At 44.5% G+C, this 8656-nt stretch overlaps 1 pseudogene; it reads right to left on the reverse strand.

Moving 5' to 3' along the window:
• Position 1: 1 nt before the first annotated feature.
• LOC120782339 lies at positions 2-2169 on the reverse strand (annotated as a pseudogene).
• Between the last annotated feature and the right edge of the window lie 6487 nt (positions 2170-8656).

An 8656-nucleotide genomic window follows, 5' to 3' on the forward strand; every position in this document is an offset into this window, starting at 1 on the left:
ATTCTCTAGCAATCATATTTTTATTTTCAAATACTATATTTGATGATTTTAAAATTGAAAACACAGATTTATGTCAGAAACTACAACTTTCATTAAAGTTTTTTGTGGGATTATGTTTAATCTTCTGCCTCCGAGCCACTGCCAGAACCGCTATCCGAACCACTTGGTGTTGCGCTGCCTGAACGGGACGGTGTACGTGAGGCTGAGCCAGAACGTGAACCAGAAGCGCTGCCTGATCGCGAGCCAGATCGAGAGCGGGAGCGAGAACGTGCTGGCGTTTTCGATGGTGAACGCGATCCAGAGTTAGAACGCGAGCGGGAGCGGGAGCGACTAACCGAACGCGATGGTGAGCGTGAAGTATGTGAGGCAGAACGTGAACGTGATCTTGAAACAGATTTATGCGATCCTGCTGGTGTAGCTGAGCGAGAACGTGATGGCGATTTGGATGCAGAACGTGACCGCGATCGTGAATGTGCGGTAGAGCGAGAACCACTACGACTGCGACTACCCGACTTGGAGCGAGATCGAGAGCGTGAAGCACGTGAACCCGAACCTGAACGTGAACCAGAACTAGATCGTGATCGTGAACGGGACTTAGATTTTGCATGCGATTTAGAACGGGAGCGTGATTGACGGTCTTTCGCTTTTTGAGCTGCTTCTGCGTTGTCATTTTCGGATTCGTCTCCATCATCAGCATCACCGCCTTTGTTATTATTGTTTTCACTAGTGGTCTGTGTAGTTGTTGCGATCTCTTCCTCGTCCTCTTCATCTTCTTCCATTTCCTCATCCTCCTCATCACCTGCTGGCTCTAGTTGTTTTTCTCGGTATCTTTGCATACGATGTTCATTGGCATCCAATGGGCGATGTTTGACCACCTATAACATATAGATTTAGTATACGTACAATAGATATTTCGATGAAAAAGTCTTACCAGTTTGGTATTGCTTGGTTGTTGTCCGGTCTTCACACGTCGCTTATTTAGGCGCACACGTGTCTCCAATTCATTATAGAATACACCATCTTGACGAACAACGAAAAAGTAATTTTCTTCGTAACCCTTAGATGCTTTACTTTTGACATTCCAGTTGTATTCGCGTGCAATTTTGTACTCATAATCCTCGTCGTCTTTGTACAAAACATTTTCAGCAAAGTCATTGCGTCTCTTGTCCAAAGTCTCTTCAGTGGGTAAGAAGTAGGCGACAAATTGTTCACCACTTTCGTCCATCACACCACGAATCATAGCTTGAGACATTTCTTCCAATTGTGCCGGTACGTTTTTGCCAGCAGGCGCAGGATCACTATCGAAAATAACCTGTGCACATGGGTACTTCCAATTCTTGAAATCTGGATACACAGGCAATATTTCCACTGGTACCACATTTGGTTTGGAGTAATGTTTGCTGATTTCATGTTTGGAGTCACTGAATGTTTTCTCAATAGCTTTAATTTGTGCATCACGATCAAGGTAGAGCGTTTCTTCGCGTAAGGACTTCTTAACATTATAACCCACCTTAGCTTCAATATTCTCAAGATTTTGCGGTTGGAAGCGCGTCTGTTCTGTCGAAATATATTCCGACTTACGCAACCAGCGAAACACTGCGCGAATGTTGGCGCGAACGCATCGAATCATGCGGCGTGTACATCTTCCTCCAATAACCTTTCATCTGGCTGGGTCAAAGTTGAGCGTAGGGATCGGCCTGATATAGATCTGCGATTTATTAAGTCGATTGTTACACCCAAGTCATGTTCGGTAAGCACTTCATATTTGTAGTTGCGTTCCAGCGAAGTCGGATTGTATTGCACAAAGCGGTTGCTGTCGAACGGATACTGCAGAAATTTCAAGTCAAAGGGTATGTCAGGAAGACTGTTGCCATATTTCACCCGACATATTAATTCGGACCTAAAAAGAGATTGTATTGTTATTGTATTTAAAGCATTTATGTAAATGCTTCCTTACTTGCGTTCGGCCGCTCTAACAGGTCGCTTCTCCGCATTCGAAGTTGTATTAATAATAGTGGGCGCCATTCTTAAATGTGATCGATATCTTTTGGCAGAAAGGCCTCACACCCAACACTTTTATGCACACAAAACAAATTTAGTTATTAAAATTAATAAAACTCACTAGAAATTACGAAAAATTCAGAAATGAAAACAGTAAACGAATGCAATGACAAATGGAAAGGAATGTCAAAATCGGCATTTGACATCGTAGATATGCTAATAATTAATCGATATTTGGAAGATGTGTATTTCATTATCGATGGTACAATAGAGCATTATTATTAGGTAATACTATGTTCGGACCGACAACGAAAACATGTTTTCGTGGGAAAAACTGGTTTTCGCACGAAAACTTGTGTTTTCGTCCATGTAAAATCTGTCAAACGAACACAGTTTTCGCTGAAAACTACTTGACAACTTTCATTCCACTCATTATAATCGGTGCCTGCTCTACTTTAATCGATGTTTTTGGAAGACATATTTTGCCGGCCCTAAATTGTCGCTTGATATTTGTTTACATTCCATATACAAATCACATTAGGGGGATTCTCTTGCTTTTGCAAACTTTACACGGTGCAGAAATTGCAGCATTTTCCTCTTGGTGCAACGGCACAGCAACAAACACACGCAGAAAATTATTTGCAATGGCTGTAAAATATGTCAGACCAAAACCCTTGACAAAAAAAGTAACCATTTCTCCTCTTTCACTGCACGTCGGTGTAATTAGCTTACTTGCTCTCTGTCATTAATTTCGAGCATTTGTTTGGTTAGCCATCTGTTACTGAAAATAGTTTGTTTGGTTATTGTTATGGTCACAGAAAACTGGTGCAACGGTCATCGCACCACTTGCTATGGGTTATTTGTTTCGTTATTCATTGGTCATCACTGCCTATCGTATCAGTCAACTTTTTCCTCATGAATAAAGCAATTGAAATATTTATTTTATTTTATTCTTTTTGAAGTTTGTATCTTTATATAATACATGACATCCTTTCTATTTTTACAATTTTTCGCAATTGTTTTAGATTATCTTTTAAATATTTACATTTTCATTCATATATAAATTACAAACTAAATTTTCTTTTAGAATAAATTATTTTTTTTAAAATTTTGTTGTTTTGTTTTGAAAATTATCATTGATTTACTAATTCTTAATATTAACACAATTTGTACATATGTAAGCTGAATTAACAATAACATTTAAATTAATTAATTTGAACTATTATTATTGAGTAATTTAAATATAATAATAATTTTCCTCCGAAATTTTCAAATATCTAAAATGAATAGAAAGAATTAAATTATTTTTTGTTTGTATTTGTTAAGGTATCTTTATTAAATTCTAAAAATAAATACTAAAATTATTAATACTATACTATTTAATTTTGTACACTCCAGCTGGCACTCATCCACGTAGCATATGCAAATTTCTTTACCAACTTGTATAGGTGCTATCGCTTTCAACATAACTTTGGTTAATCTTGCTTTGAAGTAGATAAAGTCCACCACCCCTCAGGCATTGGTGAATCGCTCGTCGCAAAGTCCTGACTACTTGTGTCTTTCATACCTATTAATGTCTTAAAAACCTTCGCGTTGGTGAACTAAAGGCAACACTCGAAAATATGTTAAACAATTTTCAGGAACATTACACTTACAGTAGTTAATTGTTTGTCCGCAAATGCTGTACAAAAAGTTGGTCCATTTGTTGCTCAAAGTGTTCACCTAACATTTTGTGATACATTTTTTTTGTTCTGCGATTGAAGTGACCAGCTGTTATACACAGGACGAATAAAACTGTTGTAACCATATGACCAGTAAACGAACAATTAACCTAATGTTGCAACCATGGGCTGGTGGTGCATTCTGGCACCTGAGTATGATGGGGTGACACCCATCAGAAAGCCCTGGCAGGACTCAGAGTACGTTCCCCTCCCGGCGTCGTTAAGTTGGCGTGGTAGGTGTAAGTTGAGAGAACTCCTTCTTTACGCTGGTCGGCTCTGAACGTACTGCCTCATAAGGGCGTACGTCAACCCTCGCTGTGGCCCCGTCACTGGGGGACCATAAAAGGTGACTACCTTTCCGGGGGACGGATAGCGGCTCTTAGTGGGGACCCTTTTAGCATGGACAAGTCAACTACAAACATCGACGAAAAGGTGACGAAGGGAGGTGAAGGGATGTCGAAATCGACACCCAGATCTGTCCCAGGCGGGGCCGCTCTCCCGTGGCGACAAAACCGTCACTGGGTAGCTGCAGCAATAAGACGAAGACCCCGGCGAAATCGATAAAACTAGCAGAGGAACTTCTGCTAGAATTATGAAGGGATCCACAGGGGGCATTAGCAAGGGTGCTTTAGCGATTGGCAGCAAAAATCGTGGAGTGCTACGGTGGTAAGCAAGTTGGTCAGGTGTCTGAGCAGCATGCTAACACGCTTGAGTGGGCCAAAAAGGTGCTGAGTGAGAGGAGACCCATAGGGCACGACTCGAAACGAGTAGACCTGAACCAACGGTTAAGCGGCAAAGGTCGCATGAGGAGAAACCTCCCTTGGTAAAAAACCGCGAACGATGGCTGAGTCAACTTTTAGCGAAGTCGCTAAAAGCGCTGGCGCAATAGTACTCAGTGTGCTCGACCGCAGCAAGGAGGACGGTGCCATCTTCCATGAAGAGTGAAAGAGAATAGCGGCGGCTGTCTCTTCGGTCTTCCTCAAGGCGGTTAAGGGAAACCCTGGGCTACCTCCAAATGTGTGTTAGTGCCGGTTGAGCACCATGGGCTGCACAAGCTGACAAGATGTGCAGATGAAAGATCGGCCGCTTTATATAAGGAGGCAGTCTCTCAGGTGGAAGAGGTTTGGAAGGGAGTCAAACTGGAGGCAGTGGATAAAGCGGATCTTCCTCTTCACCCTAGGGCTCGTGTCTGGCTGCCAGCCAAACCTTCCACTGGGAATGAGATCGGGAGGAAATCCTGATACTGCAACCCCTCACTTCCCACGCATGACTGGAGAGTTATAAGGCTGGAGAGAACCGATGAACCATATCGGCAGGCGCTGATAATGCTTAAAGCGGAGCCATTCGGTCCTCTCAGCAAAACCAAGGGAGCGATCAGCTATGGCTTCGAAATGGTAGTGCTGAAGGTACTCCCGACGGATACCAGGGCAGATGGCGACCAAGCTGCAGATGCGGGGGAGAAGGCAGAGGGCATTAGTGATGTTCAAACGACCCAAACCTCTCGGATGTGGCGAGTTATGGAGGCGGTTCGTTGATCGGTGACTCCGTCTTCAGCCTCGAACAATTGTTTGAGGAGGTGAGGGTCAATTATGACATGGGCGCTGAACTGGCGCTCCTAGAGGAGACTCTGAAGGATGAAATTCCTCCAGATTAATCGCCAACACGCAAAGGCGGCCTCCGCCAATCTACTGCTTCGAACGGATCAAGACGAAGCCGATGTCGTCCTGATCCAGGGAGAGCTGGGAGAGCTCGGATACCAATACTAGAGGTTTTTTTTTTTATTGATTTTATTGTCAGCGAAAATCTTCGCATCTGTAATAGGGGAAATTCTCCAATTTTTGTGACCGCAGGCAGGGAGGAGGATCTCGACCTCACCCTAGCCTCACACGAGATTGCCCCGCTGATCTCAAACTGTAGGGTCCTCGGTGACCACTCCTTTTCTGATCACAGATATATCGGGTTTAGTCTAGTCGGAGAAAGTCCGCCTGGAAAACCTTTCAGAAATCTTAGGAACACGGAATGTTACCGCAAGAGGCTGCGACAAACTCTCTCATGCGCACCGGGGGTGGACGCGTTTGCCACCGCCGATGAGATGGGTCGAAGTCTTCAGCTTGGCGTGCAACACTGCACTGCACTCCTGTCCACTGAAAACACCGAAAGGCAGAGGAAAACCTTAATGGTGGACTATGGAACTCTCGGGAAATTAGGGCGTCCTGTAGACGCTTATTTAACAGGGCCCATAGGAGTGGGATATCTGACGATTGGGCATTGTATAAAACAGGGCTTTCGATATACTTTACAAGTCCGAGCTAAGAAAAGGCTAAGAGGATCTCGTGGAAGAGCTTCTGCGAAAAAGTGGAGGGGTGTCACGAGTCCTCTAGATTCAGCCGCATTCTCGCAAAAAGCCCAGTGCCCCTGGGTTATATCAAGGACGTAAATGGGAAGTGGGCCATGAGGAGTGAAGAAACACTTCAGATGCTCCTTGATGCTCACTTCCCTAGCAGCACGTCCCCTGCAGAGGTATCTCTCGGAGCGTTGCATGTTGAGTGCACGGCCTTTGCCGACCTTCTGGAAGAGCGACACTTGACATGGGCGATTAATTCGTTCAAACTGTTCAAGTCGCCGGAACCGGACGGTGCAGACTGCATCAGATTAGGTTACATCCCAGGGGCCTGGAGACGAGTCAGAGTTACGTTCATCCCGACGGCTGGCAAGGGCTCCCACGTTACGGACAAGGATTTCAGGCCCATCAGCCTCTCCTCCTTTCTGCTTAAAACTTTGAGACTAATGTACTGGTATTTAAGGAGGCGCATTCCGTAGTCTATCTATCGGGAGTGCAACGGCTTGAGGAAGCTTATTGAGGCTAGGACTTCGCTGTTGGGACCTTCCTTGATATTGAGGGAGCTTTCAACAATGTTCTGTCGGAGGCAGTCAGAAGTTGCTCTAGACGGTCTTGGGGTTGAATCGAACCTCAAGCACCTCATCATGATCAAATGTGAGCAGGGGAACCCCTCAGGGTGGGAGTTCTTCTTCTTCTATAGATCCTAGTCGTTAACGACCTTCTCAAAAAACTAGGAGGATCTTGGCTGTAGGGTGATTGCTCATGCAGACGATGTGGCACTTATGGTGAAAGGAAAGTTTCTTAGCACCGTGTATGAGTTGACGCAGGGATACAGTGAAGTATTTAGGGCTCATCCTGGATAAGAAGCTTTCAATGAAGCCGAACATCGAGATAGAGCAAAAAAAGGCATCCATTGCCCTATACTGCTGTAGAGGTGGGGCCTCTTACCGAAGATGGTCCTCTGGCTCTATGACGCCATAGTCAAGCCCATAATGTTCTATGGAGTTCTTCAGAAGACCACACTTACAAAGAAACTCGAGAGCGTTCAACGGGCTGCTTTCTGCTTTCATCAGCATGTGCGGTGCATTAAGGTCCACCCCAACCATCGCACTTAATGCAATTCTGAACATAACGCTCGTGGACATCGCCGGAAGGGCATAGGTGTATAGGTGCATAGGTGTGGTATATATATATTTAAGTGACTATAGGTTCAGGGAATTAAGTAGATATCCCTCAAAAGCTTTGACTGCATACCGGATCATCTGGATCATGGAGTCGCTATATCGAACTCCAAAGCGGCTGGCCATATATCGACGAGGGAGCCATGGGAGGGAAGAAGTTGTTGGAGGAGATGGGCAGTAAGCTTCTTTACGGATGGGCCAAAGCTTGGGGGGAAGCTTGGTGGAGGGATTTACTCGTCGGAAGCTCTCCATCAAATCCAGTTTCACCTGCCGATCATTGTACTGTCTTCTTAGGATGAGGTTGCAGCCATCAAGGTAGATTTGTTGCTCCCGGAGAGTGTCTATCTTCAGAAAAGTGACCATTCATCAGATAGCAGAGCGGCGATACTAACCTTGAACTCATTCACAGTGCGTTCAAGGTTGGTCGAAGAGTGTCTGGCGTCACTGTCTCTGGCGGCGAGGGTATTAGTTATAAGGCTTGTATGGGTGCCGGGCCCAGCGGAATCGCAGGTAACTGCAAAGATGATGAGCTAGCAAGAAAAGGCACCCTAAAATCGTTATCGGTAGAATGGGAACGGGTCGGTGCTCCTGCATCCTCTTGTGTTTTACTACTGGATTGCTGGGCCTCGCGGATGCTTGGTCAACGCTGGGACAACATTGGTACTTGCGCGGTCACAAAATCCTTTTGGCCCAAGGTAGATCGCAGGAGATCTAGCGATCTCTTTGCCCTCAGTAAGGCTAGCCTCTCATTAGTGGTGGGGCTCTTGACGGGCCACTGCCCTTATGCAGAAGCTGCTGGGAAGAAGATGCGGTAGAAACTAGCCAGCACTTCCTTCTTGACTGCCCGTGTTTGGGAGATCAAGACTTAGACACTTGGGGGCCCATACCTTCAGACATCCCACCGAACTGGCGGGTGTAGAAATTAAGCGCTTTTTTTTATAACCGAACCATGGTATTGTTGGATCGTATTCTGGCAAAGGCACTACCAATGCATTGTTATTGGCCAAGGGCATGCATCAGAATATTCATCTGCAATTAGAAACAATTCAATAAATTTTTAAGAACAACATATAATGACGTACTTACTTATACACGCAATGTTACGTTATTTGACGACACACCAGCACCTTTTCGCCAAGGTTCCTCATGCCTGCTGTAAACGCATACCACCAATCAACTATGCCCATTTTTTGGTTATCGTTATTGTCGAAACTAAAAAAAATAAAAAAGAAAACAATAAATACGCTTTGTAACACCAGGTACATAAAGCTACAATCAATAATAATGGTACTGTTAAACACTTTTCACTTACACTAATGTTATAACATACATTTTAAATAATATGGAGTCCGATCCTTTTCTTATTGATTACTCGCTGCACTCTCTAATATGCGACGCCTTTGTTCTTGCTT

Source organism: Bactrocera tryoni, chromosome 1 (assembly GCF_016617805.1).
Source record: "Bactrocera tryoni isolate S06 chromosome 1, CSIRO_BtryS06_freeze2, whole genome shotgun sequence".
Lineage (NCBI taxonomy): Eukaryota > Metazoa > Arthropoda > Insecta > Diptera > Tephritidae > Bactrocera > Bactrocera tryoni.